At 35.7% G+C, this 19,218-nt stretch overlaps 1 protein-coding gene across 1 annotated transcript in view; it reads right to left on the bottom strand.

Annotated features, from left to right (window-relative positions):
• Nucleotides 1-14,329, bottom strand: part of LOC121321605 (heparan sulfate glucosamine 3-O-sulfotransferase 1-like) — a 43,737-nt gene extending 29,408 nt beyond the window's left edge. Inside the window, exon 1 of the mRNA XM_041260611.1 lies at nucleotides 14,079-14,329. The gene's annotated coding sequence lies outside the window, so the exon portion shown is untranslated. The remainder of the gene's footprint in view (nucleotides 1-14,078) is intronic.
• Nucleotides 14,330-19,218: the final 4,889 nt, after the last annotated feature.

The raw sequence follows: 19,218 nt of genomic DNA, 5'->3' as shown, positions 1-19,218 counted from the left end.
GGATTTGGACTCAGCTACTGGATTAAAACGGTTCCCAACGGGGGAAGTGTTGGCTGCAGGTGTAGCACATCCTCAACTGAACTGTGGGCAAAGCTCTGTGGGGAAGCTGGTTTTAGAAGCAAACTGATTGATAATCTGGAAAGGGCCAGGTGCTCTGTTAGCTTTGTTCCTTGTGCAGCTATCTTAGCTTTGTTCCTTGAATTGAGTCAGGATAAGTGGGCTTTGTAAGCCTTGCACCTTAACTGAGGTAAACAGGTAGCTGGACTATGATAAGAAAACAGAAACAACTTGGTTTTGTGACTGCATAGGAAGTAGCCAGATACTAGAGGTCCTGCAGCAGATGTACATCGTCAGCCCACTGTCATTAGTGGTACAGGCACTTTTATGTTGAAATGACAATTCCCTACATGTATTAAACTGCTTGTGATTTGTGCGTAAATAAACCATGGGCGCCTGAGCAACGTTACAACAGCTGTCTTTCGTACACTCTCTGTACACCAGTCCCCTCCCATTTAACAGGGTTGTTGACATGTCATGTTGCTCTTCCCAGCCAACTTTCCTCACAAACGCTGTGGGATAACTGCCAGTGCATCACTTCCTGTGGGCCCCCAGCCAAGATTTACAACTTCAACCATGCTTGCATGACTCACCCTGCACTTCAAGTGGCAATGATTTTACAAGATGAGGCACTGGGGTAACCTGTATATTTTCTTTCACTAAACAGCCGAATACAGTGGAATCTGGCATATCCAATTTAATTGGTTTAGGGGGTCCACTATATTGTATCTCAGAGGAAGTTATTATTTTACATTGTAGTTGCTTTATTAAGGTTGAGGCATTATAAATTAACAAAGAAATACACAAAGAAAATCAGTGAAAATGATTTTAAAAGTGCAGTATAAAAAACAAAGCACTGTAACACAATATTTGGCAATTTAATTACCACAGGTTGTCAGGGTTGGTGTGTTCAAGAATGAAGGAACGGGAGAGTCAGCAGAGTAAAAACTAGAATTAAAACAATTGTTACCTGTGCTGGAGGACCAGCACGATATATGTTTGTTTGTTGCGTCCACTGTTTGTTAGTGTCTGTTCGTTTCGCCAACATACCCTTTTATTTTGCCAAAGTGTTTTTTGTTTGTTCAAACCTTTCTACTTTGTTTATTTAATAAAAGTGCCACATTCATTACCCGTATCTGCTGTGGATTCTTTTAATTTCACTCGCACTGCTGTGTGTTTCTTCTGGGCCTGATGTCATCGCTCAGGTCAGCTTACCATAGTTACCTTTGCCCTTATTGATTGTTTTTCTTCTGCTTAATGTTATGCACTAGAGCGTATCTGGGCTTTACTTCTTTGCACTAAAAATCTATACTCTTGTATTTCTGATTTAAGCTGCTAAAAAAAACATCAGGAGGTGTGTTTGATTTTGAAAAGCCACATGTCTGAACGGAAGAACCTAACACACTTTATCTAATTTATTCCTTTGTAATAGGTGGGAAAGTGAGGAAGAAAACAAGAGGTGACCAACAGAATGGGAATTACACAATGTAAAAAAGACCCCAGAGATAACTATTCAATTTAAAGTGAAAGGCCCCTACAGCATGGACCTCCTGTACACATTAATACATACATTTTGCTTCTTCATAACTGCTTGAGCTGCATGCTCAATGCGCACCACACAAACTTTTTTTCTGTTGTTTTCTTGTGGTTTATTTGTACATTTCTAAGAAAACTTTAGAACAGTTTAGAACTTCTGAATGTACAGCTTTCTTAATGGCAGAGGAACTGAACAGGCTCATTTACACATTTTTATAACAAACCATTCCTTCACAACAACCCAAAAACCCACTTGCTGACTTTAATAGATCAATAAGTATTATTATTATGGAGCACACATTGGTGTTATTGGCTGTGTAGTTTAACAGTTGACACAGACTATTGTTGTTTTTAAAGTCTGTTTAATAAGAGAATCACACAGGTTGCACTGTGGAAGTATGCTATGAATTACAGATATTTCTTATCTGTCAAAATCCTGTGATTACTGATTGATTTCAAATTGCAACATAGCTTTCTCATTGGCTTATGCACTTTTTATTGTGGCAGCATTTTGCAGTCTTTCTCAATCACTGATTGCTTCTGAAGAATTTTCTCATTGCCTCAATGTGTAATTATTTTGTACTTCAACTGGATTTTTTTAAAGGGATTATTTTAGCATTCGAAAATGCACACCGGGGTTCATCAAGATGTGTATAGTAGCTGACAGAATTAATTTATAACACCAACATTATCTAGCAACTTTGACATTTGGAAAAAAAAAATGCAGAGAGAATCTACTGTAAATCAAAACTTATCAAATGATTTATTCTAAAAATACATCCAGACAGAATCAAGTCAAATCAGGAATCACAACTGGTTTTGCATTGTATATGTTGAAACAATACATTGTACTTCATTTTCTTCACCTCATCAAAAAAGAAAGACAATTGGAATCTTTTTTTTTTTTTTAATAAACTATGAATACATTATTTTTACATGTTATTTTCATTCCTAAATTCAGCTTCCAAATACAGAAAATACCTTCTAAATTGGGGGGTGGGAGGAGAATGCTTTTGTTCTATTAAAATGCCATTCATAGCCTGATGAATGTGTTCATTGATTAACAATCAATGAGACTGAATAGATGAAAATAAATTAAGCTGTATTATCAGGACACCACTCATATTAACTTAAACTTATTTCAAGAAAGCTGAATCTTTTATGAATATAGTCGATGCATCCTTCCGTTAATGTAGTGTTTAATAGACTTTGGATAAGTCTGAATCATTACTTTTCATATATGTATCATCCCATGGCCAAATTAAAAGTTCAGTTTTATCAAACAAGTGTGTTTAAATTAGAAATAATTCTGTATTTTTATCTATTGTGCTATATACAGTGCTGATAGAAAGTCTACATCCCCTTGATCTTTTTTCAGTGCCTCAGAATTTCATGCATTTAAATGATGATTTTTTTTCCATTTATCTACACACCATACTCCACACTGTTAAGGGGGAAAAAGTTTTTACTGAGAAAAAAGATTATATGTTAAAAATACAAAACTGAACGTTCATAATTGGATAAGTCTCCACCCCCCTGAGTTAATGCTTGGTGGAAGCTCCTTTGGCAGCAATCACAGCTGTGAGTCTGTTGGGATAAGTCTCTACCAACTTTGCACACCTAGATTTGGCAATATTTGACAATTCTTTTTTACAAAACTGTTCAAGCTCTGTCAAGTTCCTTGGGGAGCGCTGATGGATAGCAATCTTCAAGTAATGCCACAAATTCTTAGCCACTCTAGCGTAGACTTGGCTGTGTGCTTTCGGTCGTTGTCATGCTGAAAGGTGAACTTCCCTCCCAGTTTCAGCTTTTTTGCAGAGGGCAGCAGGTTTTCATCAAGAACTTTTGTGTACTTTGCTCCATTCATTTTCTCTTATATCCTAACAAGTGCCCCAGTCCCTGCAGATAAGAAACATCCCCATAACATGACCCACCACCATGCTTTACAGTAGGGATGGTGTTCTTTGGGCAATGTGCTGTGTTGGCTTTGTGCCAAACATAACACTTGAATTTAGGGCAAAAAGTTCCATTTTAGTTTCGTCAGACCACAAAACTTTTTGCCAGATGGCTACAAAGTATTTTTTTGGATACTTCAAACGAGATTCAAGGTGGTGTTTCTTGAGTAAAATACAGGCCAGATTTGTGGAGTGCTTAGGATATTGTTGTCACATGCACACTTTGACCAGTCTTGGCCACAAAAGTCTGTCACTCTTGCAAAGTTACCACTGACCTCTTGGTAGCCTCTCTGATCAGTCTCCTTCTTGCTCGGTCATCCAGTTTGGAGGGACGGCCTGATCTAGGCAGGGTCTTGATGGTGCCATAAGCCTTCCACTTCTTAATAATTGTTTTGAATGTGCTTCAAGGGATATTCAAGGCCTTTGATATTTTTTATACCCATCCCCTGATCTGTGCCTTTCAACAACTTTATCCAGGAGTTCTTCTGAAACCTCCTTGGTGCTCATGGTTGAGTCTTTGCTTTGAAATGCACTACCCAGCAGAGGAAATCTACAGGAACTGCTGAATTTATCCTGAAATCATGTGAATCTCTACAATCTAACACCGGTGGAGGCCACTTAACTTGGCGTGTGATTTTGAAGGTGATTGGTTACACCTGAGCTAATTTAGGATTGCTATTACAAGGGGGTGGACACTTATACAACCAAGCTATTTCAGTTTTTATATCTAATTAATTTTCTATATTTTCTAATATTTTTTCACTTGGAAGTTGTGGGGTAGGATGTGTAGATCAATGAAAAAAAAAACTATTTTAATGCATTTTAATTCCAGGCTATAACGCAACAAGGTGAACAGTTTGAAAGGGGGTGTAGACTTTATATAGGCACTGTACATGCATTGCTTCATCTGTTCTTTTTATTGATTTTTTATTCATTTTTTTACATTAAAATCCGCCTGTACCTGGCTTTGAGTTTGAATAGAATGACAAAAGCTGTTCAGCTACATCATTGTCTCCAAACAAGCTCAAAGCCAGGTAAAGACAGATTTAGAAAAAAATACATTCCTCAATACTGAAGTAACAGATCCACTCACTCATTGCAAACACTATTAACAAGCAAGGTGCAAGTAACATGAAGTAATCCAAATGACAGTTCAAGCTTCTTATTCTTTATCTCTGACTACAATCAATTTAATTTACCAGGGTGTGAGTTCACCCTTTGGGGCTCGTTCATTTCATCATTTCATCATTTCAACATATGGTTCTCAATTATCCGTAGACATTTAGTGAATAATTATCTCCAGAAATGGAGTCCCATTATCTCAAGACAAAGGGAAAAAAATAAACAAAATAACTTCTGATAGCTTCCACAAGTGCTGTTTATAAAATAACTGAACTCCCCCAAACATTCACAATGTGTACTCACTGGTCTGTTAAAATAAATGGATATCCAAAAGCTATGGTTCACAGTTAAGAATGAAGGCTTTTTTTAACATAACGTGATGAAATAAAACTAAACTCATGACTTGAGCCAATTGAACTATGCAGTAGTTTTATTGTAAAAAAAAAAAAAAAAAAGATAGTAAGTATCTCCTTAGCCTTCGTTCACTAGCTCCATCCACAGTGTTACAGACATAGCATTCTGGAGCTAAATGCAGAAACACCCTGCTGCGTGTGCAACATTTCCAGAGATATCACTTTGAAAAACATAAATAATTATATACATGAATGGGTGGGGGGGGGGGGGAATACCCCATTATTTGGTATGCAAGAGGTTTGAGTGGGACACATTGGACAATAAAGTGGCACTGCATTCACAGCAAATTGTTAGCATATTTGGGGACAGCTGCACTTGTCAGATGTATCACTCATTAAAAATAACTGAATGATCTATTCAGGGATACTAAAGTATAGAGTAAGCAACAGGTCTGAGTGGGTGAAATGGCCCCCAGTAATATACGCATTTAGGGGGTTATCTACAAAAAAGTATCACCTTATTCATGTTTATTTTGGGTGGAGAAAGCACTTCCTTCATAAGCTAAAGGTAATACAGGTGAATTGTGGTACAAGTATTCTAGTAAGGTAATACAAGTAAATTGGAGGCGAAATGGAGGAAAGAAAGGAGCCAGGGAAGAGCTTCCTGAAGCTGGAAAAAAATGAGTCCTTTACAAAGGACTAATGCGAGACTAAAAAAGAAAAAGCGTCAAGAACATTTTACAACAGCCCAGCTGCAAAAAAACTAATAAGTGCTATTTAGAAAGCGTAGCAATAGAGTTGGATATTCTACAAAAATCAATGAAATGGTTAATGCCCTAGGCACAGAAAAGTACACAGTATGTCAATATTATTTTGCATATGTTTTTTGTTACTGTTTCCAGCGTGGCCTAATAAATTGAAGACAAACTTATACTGCACAGCTCTAGTAAAAAAATAATAATAATGCATTTTACTTTTAATATTGCTGCATATAACTTAATTAATACCCAAGAGGTGGCACCTGTCTCTTTAGTATAGCACAGGCAGAATGTAGGGTAGACAGAAAATTGGATGTTAGGTCATTTAAACCTATAGTTTCTGTTTCTTATATAAATAACACACAAGTGATTTCCAAGACCATTCTAAGTAAATGTTTTCCTTGGGTTGCATGGTTCATGCAACTTCAGATAAAGGGCATGTAGAATTGGGTAGCTTTATCTAAACTACTTGTTGTATTGAAACATCAACCCCTATTGCGATTAGACTGGAATATAGAAAAAGATCATAAAGACCTACTATATTGGCACTTACAATCTAGTTATAAAGAAACGATCCTCTGATCTGGAGAGAAGTATATGTCTTTGGCAGAAGAGAGATGGATTTCTTCATTTCATTTCTGTTAACAGTGTTAAGGACCCAATTTTGTTCATTTTTGTGATAGTTTCATAAGAGGAGCTGCTGTATGATTCATATATGTATTAGATGGGAGTTAATCCTCCATTCGAAAATGTGCTGCAGGGGTACCTTCTTATCACCGTACCATGCAGCAGCTCAGCTAAGCTAAGCAGTTTTCATTATCCTCAGGTCTCCTTCAAGTGAAACTGCCTATGTATGCTATTACAGCCCATTTCAGTAAAATGTATTTAAATAAAAAATTTTATAAATGAAGTATTCTGTACCGGATCCTACACAGACGCCAAACAAAGTAGGAAGAAGGACATGTTTAATAAACATGAGCTAATTTTCAAGTGAAAGATCTCTTCAAGAACGTCTCTCATTTAGCTTCAAGCACTACCAATCTGCAAGAACCGTCTGTAAAACGTACACCCCCATATCACAGGGAACACAACATAAAAATAGGCTTGCTCCCAAAAATCAATGACAAACAATAATAAATTAAACATTGGTTTGAAGGCTAATTTCTTGCAAATTAATTTGGACTACATCAAAGCAAAGCATAATGGCTTTAAAATTGTCAGACAAACTCCAAATATCAATAAGAAATGCATAAACAGATTATTTTTAAAAAAGGTTTCTTTGTTACCAAAAGTGTATTACTGTTATTATAATAATAATAATAATAATAATAATAATAATAATAATAATAATAATAATAATAATAATAATAATGTTAAATCAAAAAAGAAAAAGGTGAAACACAAAATTACTTCTTTTGTGTTTTTTCCTTAGTGTATTAAATGTCACAAGACTTAATCATGTTAAAATGGAAGCAATCACAAAGCTTGTCATCTCAGAATCTTATGAAGCAATCGGCATCAAATAAAACTGAAGGCTGACTATGAGGTGTAGGCATTATTTCCAGTGAGGAGAAAAAAAACACAGTATCTTTGACATGCATTATCAATTTAACACAGGCATGGTATCTTAGAAGCGAGTAGAATTACCAGTTCTATCTCAGCGTGTCTTTACTTACACATAAATAAATAATACAACTGTTTATTAATATGCAAATCACAGTATGAGTCCAGTTCCCAATGCAGTAACTGGCAGTGACTTTTTAATAATTTAAGACCATCTGAAAGAAGGAAAGACTTGCACTGCCATTATGACATATGAGCACTCACTCTCAGAAGTTTCACAGCCAGATATAACAATGTAAAGGGTGATTAGCATTGGCGGTAGCTCTAATGCTAAAACTACATGCTAAATGCGATCTCTAGAGAATGCATTAGGTAATGATTTCCCATCATAAACAAGCACTTCTATAGGATTTCATGCTCTTACAAGCTAACCATACTACTAACATCTCACAGAAGGCTGATCTAAAATCTTGCCCATATCACTACCATTGCTGAATGGATGCATGAGATCATGATTATAGCAGAGGTACAGAGTTCCTATCTGTGTAATCTCTGGCAATGCCCTCCAGTGACCACACTCAAAAGAATGAAAGTTAGAATAACACTTGTAATTGAACCTGAAATCCAAACGGTAGCACCTATAGGTTTCTGATCTTGTTTTGCCCGTACATTGTTCATGCATAATGTATGACAGAGAATATTAATTAAACTTAGAAAACAGTGCTGAAACTCACACACACTATGCTGAAAAATATTGCTGCTTTTATGTCTTATCATTTCCAAAGGGACTTTGCCAACATTTTCTAGCCAAATTCTGAATACATTTACATCTTAAAATAGAGCATACTCCTTATCTTTCTCTATTCTCTGTAGCATATAAAACAACTGACTGACTGGCGTTTCCTCCTCTCCTTCTTACTATGGTATGTATTACTATGTATCATCCCATTAAGATGAAAGCCACTGTCAACATGAACCTCTTTTCACCTTAATAGAGTTCAGGCATTAATATTTCCTGAAAACAATATAAAACAAGCAACCTTTTTTTCTAGAGTAAATCAATGATCAAATTTATACATGCTTGTCCAGTTAACTAAATACCCTGCATTATACTTGATTCCCATAAACCACAAATAAAATACACTCAGCCTTCCTACCAACTCTTACCCCAAAGACTTCTTTCATATGGTGAATATGCTTTAGTTTACTTTTGCATATAGATTTCGATAAACTGTGAGCCATTCAAAGAGTGCAGCAGAGTATAAAAATAATGAGCTTTCCCTCACTCGCTTCATTCGCATTCGCACGTGTCAAATACTGATTCTTTTTAAAAAAAACACCCCCGAAGACCATAGTCCAGGGAGGGCTACATATTAAACTGTTTATTCTTTCTGCAAGTACAGCCAGCCCTGGGCTAGCTCACAAGCAGTAAACAAAACCAAAAAATAAATAAATAACACAACACATTTCTGTGATGTGAGAGACCCTACCACTTAGATTTCTATCAGCCCCTAGCACACTGTTCTTCTACGGCTTTATGTAAAACTGTGAGAATGAAACTTTAAAAGTGAATTAATTGTGTTATATTTGTTTTGGATAGTGATTACAGAGGATGCATAGTATCCATATCTGGGTAAGGTGGCAATATCATTCAATGATCTTCAACTGTTTGATGCCACCAATTATCGTGAAACTTTGAATTCTTCTTTTATAGTTTAGGTATATTAAATGCAACCAAAATTAGACCTCTCTTACAAAACAGTTGGCTTGTTGATAGCCCCCCTATAAATGTAGGGGTGGAGGAAAAGTACATTTTCAATTATTGATTATCAGCTAACGATTATCATGATTAGCTTAAATTATTTTTAAGTCCCATTTACTGTGACGTTCTCCTTAGTAATTTTTCAAACCTTGCCAGAGTAAGGGTGTTCTTGTGTGTATTGTTGAACCCACTGCTTTATTGATCATCCTCACTGGATGAAAATTAAAGTTTTAATGTGTTGGACTTTATGCCAGGCAAAATCCATTTTTGTGTATTCATTTCCTAATTACTGTTACTAGGAGTAATTCCTTTCAACTCACAAACCGGCTGTACAGCATCACTAACCCTTTTCTATCTCTGTAATTGTATTGTGTATTGTTAATAAAGGGATCAATAATTCTCATCTGCTGGAAAACACCAATGGGAAACATATAGGGCAGGATTTTCAAAAGGTTGTAAATGATAATTCCAGTGTTAATCAACAAAGCGGTATGTAGCATTGATTTTGGCATTTTCAAGTGGTCTCTATGCCTATCTCGTTATAAAATAATCATGCTGACATGATTTCCAAAATTATGTTGATTTACGAAATAATGTTAAGATCTAAATGAGCAGTGCTTCTTAGGACTATTTCCTTTGTTTGTGTGGGAATCTAAAAGCAAATCTGTGCTAACTGTCATAATTTATCAGGACTTAATTTGCATTTGGAAAAATAAAGTTTTAATTAACGAAAGTCTATAACTCACCTTGAAACAGAAATTTAATAGACCGCGGCTGTGACGTTGAAGATACAGACTACCCTGATAATTTAATATTTGTAGTTATGAAAATATTTTAGACTTTTATATACTTGTAGTTATGAATGAGATTTGTTAACTTTTTAACAATTTGTAACCCAGTACACACTGCCCGATGACATCGCAGGAAGGGATGCATTGATGCAAGTAGAGTGGCAATGGGGCGAATCAACAGGTGAAAAGCTAAGGCTATGGCAGTACTAATAAATATCTACAATTTTGGCTAGAAATTAAGGCAACGTGATCGTGAAAACCACACATGACTGGAGACATGCATGTACTCTCTATTAAACACACACGTGCATACACACATACAGTGCCTACAGAAAGCTTACACCCCCTTTTAAAATGTTCACCTTTTGTTGCCTTATAGCCTCGAATTAAAATGCATTACATTTTTTTTCTTCATTTATCTACGCATCCTACCCTAGAACTTCCAAGTGAAAAAAATATTCTAGAAATTTGTAGAGAATTAATTAAAAATAAAAACTGAAATAGCTTGGTTGGCTAAGTGTCCACCCCCCTTGTAATAGCAATCCTAAATTAGCTCAGGTGTAACCAATTTCCTTCAAAATCATAGACCAAGTTAAGTGACCTCCACTTGTGTTAAATTGTAGTGATTCACATGGTTTCAGAATAAATTTAGCAGTTCCTGTAGGTTCCCTCTGCTGGGTAGTGCATTTCAATGCAAAGTCTTTTGCAGATCATTAGCACCAAGGTGCTTTCAAAAGAACTCCGGGACAAAGTTGCTGAAAGACACAGATCAGGGGATGGGTATAAAAAAATATCACAGGCCTTGAATATCCCTTGGAGCACGGTCAAGATGATTATTAACCCTTTGCAGTCCTATGTTGGACCAAGTCCGAGATCATCAAAAAGACGCAAAGCACAGGTCTCTAGTCGCTTTTTTCTCTGGAAAAAGCAGAGAAAACCTTTCAATGGTAGAGTGAGAGGAGTTTGGTGATAAAACAAGTGATCAGGAGAGGATTTATCAGTATGCACGTCTATAAAGAGGTATGTGAAAAATACAGCAAACAAGGGGTGGGGCTTGTCAAGGGGATACAGTACCGAGTGATTTTTTGTGATTCAATGCCTTTTAAACCTGTTTTACTCTGAAAAAATATATTTTAAACAGTGCATGTAAAATAAACAGTGCATGTGAAAATAAATTGGACCTGACGCAACTGACAAGCGCTGAATAAATGGGCCACTAAGGGTTAAGAAGTGGAAGGTGTATGACACCACCAAGACCCTGCCTAGATCTGGTTGTCCCTCCAAACTGGATGACTGAGCAAGAAGGAGACTGATCAGAGAGGCTACCAAGAGGCCAATGGCAACTTTGCAAGAGCTACAAGCTTTTTTAGTCAAGACTGGTCAAAGTGTGCATGCGACAACAATATCCCAAGCACTCCAAAAATCTGGCCTGTATGGTAGGGTGGCAAGAAAGAAGCCATTACTCAAGAAAGCCCACCTTGAATCCTGTTTGAAGTATGCAAAAAAAACACTCAGGAGATTCTGTAGCCATGTTTTTCTTCATCTTGTTAACATGCATTTTGCTTAACGAGTTCCCCTTATTTAGTAGTTGAGACAGAAAGTGATGTAGGTGGCCTGCGACAAATTAAGCTTTTTAACAAGAAATGCATTCATTAAAGACCTGATCGACTCAACTTCAAAGCATTAATGGATTGATTTTATTAACACATCTCATTTAAAAATCACATGCTACTAAAGCTCTCATTACTATAGCATGAGTCCGATACAAGAACACTGTTTTTTGAAAATCCTGCCTATAGTGTTAAAAGGCATATTAAAATCTTAACGCTGTTCCTTGTTTTTCCCATTTGAGGATACTACAGAACACATGATGCATTTTGAACATTTTTGACACAGTAACTTTACATTAATGGCATAAATCCAGTTTGCAGTGTCTCCAATGTAACATACGTCATTTCCAGCTGTCTGTATTTGAATTGAAAGTGATATAAAAATGATCCTGTTCATTTTATAATCGTGCGTTATATGAAATGGGATATGTAGAGGCAAGCCCTGACACTAGTGTAATGTCTGGTTGAAGGCTTGGATTGCAGTCTGTAGAAGCACTAGTCTGTTATTGGCACAAGATGCGATTCAGTTTTACAGACTGGTTTCAAGGCATTTTACAAGCTCTTGACTAAAATCATGTTTATATTCCCTCAGTCTTATACATTTTTATATCATGGCCTAAAAATACAACTCGATACAAGGTGATTTTAAAGTCAGTTAGCCACTTGTGCTGTTATATGGTAGCATTTGTAAAGATAAATAAAGATAAATAAAATACTCTAATGTTTTCATAGGGACACACAGCACCCCCTGAGATGGGGCATAAAGTTCAGGAATGGTTTATTTCCACAACAATATTGAACAAATATAAAACAAATGTCTTTATAATCATACCAGTAATTATACACCTGACTGGAGTGCCAAGGTGCTGGAGAGCTATTGCATGAGTTCACATATTAAGATTTTGCTTTTAGTAGATTGCTATTGCTATTGCTAGGATTCATACAGTACATAGATGCAGTACAGCTCTAATGCAATTACCTGCAGAAAAAGACTCCTATGAGAGGTTAAAGTTAATTCAGTGGTAGTCTCTGTTTTATATATGAAAAGAAGTACTACATTCTAGAACACTTTATTAATAATTCAGCTTTACAATTAATATATGAAACGTAAATATATTTGTATTATTACTTTACTTATAGTCAACTAAGCTAAGTGGTTCACTTGTGAACAGAAATTGTGGTCTAAACGCAAAAAAAAAAAAAAAAAAAAAAAAAAAACACACCCATATATATATATATATATATATATATATATATATATATATATATATATATATATATATATATATATATATATATCCCTTTTGGGTTATCAAAAATATATCAGGGAAACGTTTTATAACGTTTTACGGTGCCATATTGCCATATGTCGACAACTAATATATTGCTTTGTTAAACTTCATGTGGGAAAACAGAGTAGTGTAATACACATTTTACTGTCTTGTCAAGCAACATATTTAGAATAAAGTTAAACACAGATAAGATAGATACATAAACAAGTATCGAGCAATCATTTTAAAACACTACCGAAAAACAGCCATCCTTCACTCACCCATGTAGCAGAACTGAATTATGTGTTGCCGTATCCTCTGTGCTCAAGAATGTGAATTCGATACTTGTACGAGATAATATTCATCCCATTCCCTAAACACTTTTAAGTGCACAGTTGGAACCATAAACCAAGTCAGAATGACATTTCATGCTTCATCTGTAATTGATTTTGCCATTACACAATTGCAAACGTGTCCGACGCTTGTTAAAATTAGCTTCTTTATTAACAGTAAAGGACCCGCTGTATCTCCACAGAGCTGTTACTGTTAATGAAACAAAACCGTATCGAAGCCTATTGTTATTCTCGGAGCCAAAAGTTTCAGCCCCCTTCTTAAATTTAACAGTGGGATATATAAATTGTGTTAGAAGCATGGCACCTTCCAAGCATATTATTATTATTATTATTATTATTATTATTATTATTATTATTATTATTATTATTATTAACAGCATCATTCTGATACAATAAGTAGGCTAGTGCAGTTGAGTGTGGTTATATAATAATAAAAAGGGTAAAAAGTGCATGAGTTGTTATTATCTTTACTATTTTTGGTTGCTGTCATTACGTTTCCATATATATTAATATAAAGCTCTCTGTGTACAAATGCCCATACCGTTTTGCCAAAGTAGATAACCATTTAAAGTAATTCAGTCAAAAGCCCCCAAATAGTACTGTAACAGCTCCATAAAATCATGAACTGATTAAAACAAAGTTTATCGCGTAAATTACAACTGAAATAAATAACAACAACAATAATAATAATAATAATAATAATAATAATAATAATAATAATAATATAATAATAATAATATAATGATAGCAATTTTTATTTTATTATTTTTTTTTTTTTTGCAAATGTTTGGACTTTAAATGCCAGTCTGTTATGTAACATGTTTTTTTTTTAGTTTTTTTTTTTTTTTTTTTTTTTTTTTTGGTTTTAGTTTTAGTTTTTTGATTTTTAACTCCAATGCTGCATTTAACTTGCTGAGCTATAAAATAAATTTCAGTAACTTACTTACTGTCAGTTGAACAATTTCTGGCATTGCCTTGAAAGAATCCAGTGGCTCCGAAGGAATTTCTAAGCTGAACCGAACCATTCACTTTTCACCCCAGTCTGCAGGAGCTAAGGTTGCAGTCAGTCATACCACTGTCTCTCCCAAAGAAACAAATTAAAAACAGCAGCGTTTTCATTATTAATGAATTCAAAGCCAGAGACAAGAGAATGGTACAGAAAAATACAGACCCCCACCCGTCCCCTCCCCCGACTTCTTAGTTTAACGCCATCCCTTACTTCCTGCACTGAAACAAAAATGCTCCTCACCAACAATCACGAAAGCCCATTCGTATACAAAACCAGTAAAGGCATTACCAAAAGGGAGGAGTCCTGCGTCAGATGATCAGGTAAAATGGCTTTGTTTTGAACTGCGGCAGCCCTTACAATAGCTGTCAATTGTTTGTATTTTAATGCTCAATCTCCGAAATACACTATTCTGTGATTCTCAACTTAAATTATTTTGCGTTTTTATTTCCTGTCTTGCCAGGTGATACAGTTGTGTTATATGTGTGTGTGTGTGTGTGTGTGTGTATGTGTGTGTGTGTGTGTCTATATATATATATATAATTTTCTTAAGTGGGCAGAACCTGAATCTGAATATTTCAACATCTATTGCTGCACATGAATTTGAAGTCAAGATTCCATGTCAGCGTCTGCCATAATTTACAGTTGATAAATATTAGAAATAATTACCACAGTGCATTTTGCCTTGCAGATTTCCTCGATAGAATTTGAAAGTTTCTGACATGTGTGTTCCAGTGGTAAAGAAATGGGCTTGTAACTAGTAGGTACCTGGTTCAAATCCCTGCTCAGCCACTGACTCATTGTGTGACCCTGGGCAAGTCACTTAACCTCCTTGTGCTCTGTCTTTGAGGTGAGACACTGTTGTAAGTGACTCTGCTGCTGATGAATAGTTCACACACCCTAGTCTGGTATCTTGTAAAGTGCTTTGTGATGGTGGTGCTATGAAAGGTGCTATATAAAAATAAAGATTATTATTATTATTATTATTATTATTATTATTATTATTATTATTATTATTATTATTATTATTATTATGTGTGGGATAGTAGGGATAAACATTATAAAACAGGATCAACAAAATGCTTCGTCAGATTTGGCCAGTTGGGGATACAGATGAGGTGTGCCTCATGTTTCCAATTACTGGCCCAACTTCCAAGGTAAGTGTTGAGTATAGTGATCAAAATTTTGTTTTTGTTGTGATCCTACTATTTTCTGTTGTGAGGACTGGAATTAGGGTTGACAACTGGCCCTACAATTCTGGGACACTATGTTTTTCAACTAAATGGCAAATTAATTGATTTTATTGGACATGTAAAGTGAGTGTCAATTGTGTGAACTGTTGCTAAAGAAATTTAATTGTTTTGCTTACTAGTTACCAAAAGCACACACCTGTCAGGGGATGGGAATTACTACCTGTAAGGGTCGTTAAACATCAATCAGACTTCTACAGCTTGTTGATTTACTGTATTTGTCTACTTGGGGCTGGACTGTGTGAAGCAGGAAGAAGTATTAAATAAAATAAACTTAAACAAGAAAGTGTGTGGGTGAATGCAAAATTCTCTATAACTACGGAATTGCTGTATTTCGATAAATATAATTTACCATATACAATTTAAAGTAAAACAATTTAATTGTTGTTATGATGCTTTCTGGATAGAATCGCCACCGCAGTTAAACAATTCAACACATGCAATTCACACCCACTTGTTGATTTAAAATCGATTTTTTTGTGGTTTAGAGGCGAGTTAAAAAAAACCTGACCTATCTAAATGTGTCCCGGAATTATGGGGCCAGTTGGCAACCCTATTTTCAACATTTTTGGAAGAGTTTGTTTGAGATACATTTCAGTTTTCACTTGCATGTACGTCTGAAAAAAGGCATACATAAACTATAGTAATGCTGCTACTTTATGGAAATGTGTATTTTGCCACTTACCTAATTGCTTGAACCCAGCAATTAAATGAAAATGAAACTGAATGCACGGAGAACAAGGGCAATGATGGAGTCCAAAACCACTGTCATCAGTGCACTAGAGGCTTGTAAAATGCCAATCTGTCTTTGAAAGGAACCAGTTGCCAAATCACCAAAAGCAGACAGAACTTGTGCAGGGATGGGATGAGGGCGCTTGGTTGGTCTTCATAGTCTAGGTCCCAACATATTGCACAATTCCAATAGGACTTCATTGGGAAACAACCCCTAAACACTCTCTCTCTCGACACAAAGTGGCATTAGCAAGGTCTTCCAAAAGGGTGAGATCAGCCATATTCAAGTGGTTTACAATTATTCTGTGAACTTACAGTGAAAATATATATGTGTTAATAGGCTGCATGTCTATTTCTATGTATGATATTATTTTGCAATCCACTATGCATGACAGAAAGGACTAACAACAACAACAGCAACATTGTTTTCTACTTAGTTTGTAATACTCATGGTGGTTATAATCAATATTGATACCACTGCATGGATAATAATGATAATATTAGGCTAATTATATAGACAGGTAAAATTTCAGCTAAGAAGGTAATTGTTTTCATTATGCAGTGATAGTGTATTATCCTGAATAATAGGGGTTAGGTTTTTTTTATTTGCGGTACCATCATTCTAACACAAGGAAACGATCGTACGCGTGGTTCAGAATGTGCGTGAGTCTATGAACATTTTTACGTTTTTACGAAATTGTATGTTGATAAATGTCATACTTTCTGTTAGACTGTGTGTATGCACGATTGATACATATAGCATGTGATGTCTACTTTTATACTGTTTCTGCCTGAAATACACTAATCTTTTTTTTTTTTTTCTGGAATAAATCATGGTAATTAATCTACACATAAACACAACAGAGAAACACACAGAATATACAGTATTATTGTAGGATAAGTAACATGAAAAAAAATAATAATAAAATAAATAACAGGGATATATGTTCTAATCCAAGGCTGTCAATGTGTCATGTCCAAGTCCTGTTGCAGATGAGTACCTAGGGTCTGGAAAGTATGGGGTGATTTCAAAGAATGCTATGGAGAATAAAATGGTCAAGTCAAGTACATCATTTTTTTAAGAGTAGTGCCTGGTAACATCATCCCTTTTTTAGAATATCTTGAAACAAAACTCCCTCTCTAAAGCAGTTATTGCACAGTGTAATATTTCTTAATTTTTATCATTAGAGCCACATGAAATTATTTTTATTTTCTATAATTTTTTGTTTTATTTTTCACAAATTTCGTTTTTCATTTTATTACAGATATACATTAATTAAAACAACTCAAATATATCAATAATAGTATCGTATACAATGCCGTATTTGCCCCCTGTCTGATTTTCTGCATTTTTGCATATTTTTGACACTGGATGTTATCAGATCTTCAACCAAAATCTAATATTAAATAGGGATCCTGAGTGAACAAATAACACAAAATGTTTATACTTATTTCATTTATTTATTAAAGAAAGTTATGCAACACCCAATGTCCCCGTGTGAAAAAGTAATCGCCCCCTTAGACTCAATAACTGGTTATACCACCTTTAGCAGTAATAACTGCAACCAAACGCTTCCTGTAGTTATTGACCAGTCTCTCACAGCGCATGGAGGAATTTTGGCCCACTCCTTCATGCAGAACTGCTTCAACTCAGTAATATTTGTGGGTTTTCGAGCATAAACTGCTCGTTTCAGGTCCTGCACAACATCTCAGTGGGGTTTAGGTCTGGACTTTGACTAGGCCATTCCAAAACTTTAAATTTCTTGTTCTTCAACCATTCTGATGTAGACTTGCTTGTGTGTTTCAGATCATTGTCTTGCTGCATGACCCAGCTGCACTTTAGCTTCAGCTCATGGACAGAAGGCCTGACATTATCCTGTAGAATTCTCTGATACAGAGAAGAATTCATGGTTCCTTCAATGATGGCAAGTCATCCAGGTCCCGATGAAGCAAAGCATCCCCAAATCATTACACTACCACCACCATTCTTGACCATTGGTATAAGGTTCTTACTGTGGAATGCAGTGTTTGGTTTTCGCCAAACATAACAGGGCCCATGTTGGCCAGAAAGTTCCACTTTTGACTCATCTGTCCATAGAACATTGTTCCAGAACTCTTGAGAATCATCCAGGTGCTTTTTGGCAAACTTGGCAATTCATGTTCTTCTTAGTGAGCAGTGGTTTCCGTCTTGCTACTCTGCCATGAATCCCATTTTTGCCCAGTGTCTTTCTGACGGTGGAGTCATGAACATTGACCTTAGCCGAGGCTAGAGAGGCCTGCAGATCCCTGGATGTTGTTCTAGGGTTCTTTGTGACGTCTTGGATGATTTTATGCCTTTCTCTTGGAGTGATTTTGGCAGAATGGCCACTCCTGGGAAAATTCACTACTGCCCCAAACTTTCTCCATTTGGACAATTTGGCTCTGACTTTGGTTGGTTGGAGCCTCAGAAATGGCTTTGTAACCATTTCCAGACTGATAGGTATCAACAACTTTTTCCAGAGGTCTTCAGGAATTTCTTTTGATCATGGTATGATGTGCCTCTAGAACCTGTGTGCTGACAACTTAGCTCTGATGGTAAGGGCCAAAGTTAGTGAGATTTGTATTGGACAGGGCTGGCTCAAATCAGGCCTGATTGTTAACCAAAGTATTTAAACAGCTGACCCTAATTATCCCTATAATTGGGTTGAGTTAACTAGGGAGGCAATAACTTTTTCACACCTGAAGATTGCATGTTTGATTACCTTGCACACCAAACAAATGAAAGAAGCACCAAACTTTGGTGTTGTTTTTCTCTCAGACTCCCTCTATATACTGCTACAACCCACAAAAAGATCTGACCAAATTCACTGCAAAAATTGTGCAAAAATGCAGAAAATCAGACAGGGGCAAATACTTTTTCACAACACTAAGTCATATTGTAACTACATACATCATTTGTCATGAACATTTTCTGCTTTTTTTATAACATTATGACATTAATAGACCTTGCACAGAAAAATAATTTAGTTAAATAATTTAAATAATTTGAATTCCCAAACAACTCATTCCAAATTATACATCTGCATAAGTGCTAGTCAGAGCTTCCGTTTCCCTTCAGGC

This window comes from Polyodon spathula, chromosome 10, assembly GCF_017654505.1.
Source record: "Polyodon spathula isolate WHYD16114869_AA chromosome 10, ASM1765450v1, whole genome shotgun sequence".
Lineage (NCBI taxonomy): Eukaryota > Metazoa > Chordata > Actinopteri > Acipenseriformes > Polyodontidae > Polyodon > Polyodon spathula.
The sequence above is the reverse complement of the archived record's forward strand: the minus strand, read 5'-3'. Positions and strand labels throughout refer to the sequence as shown.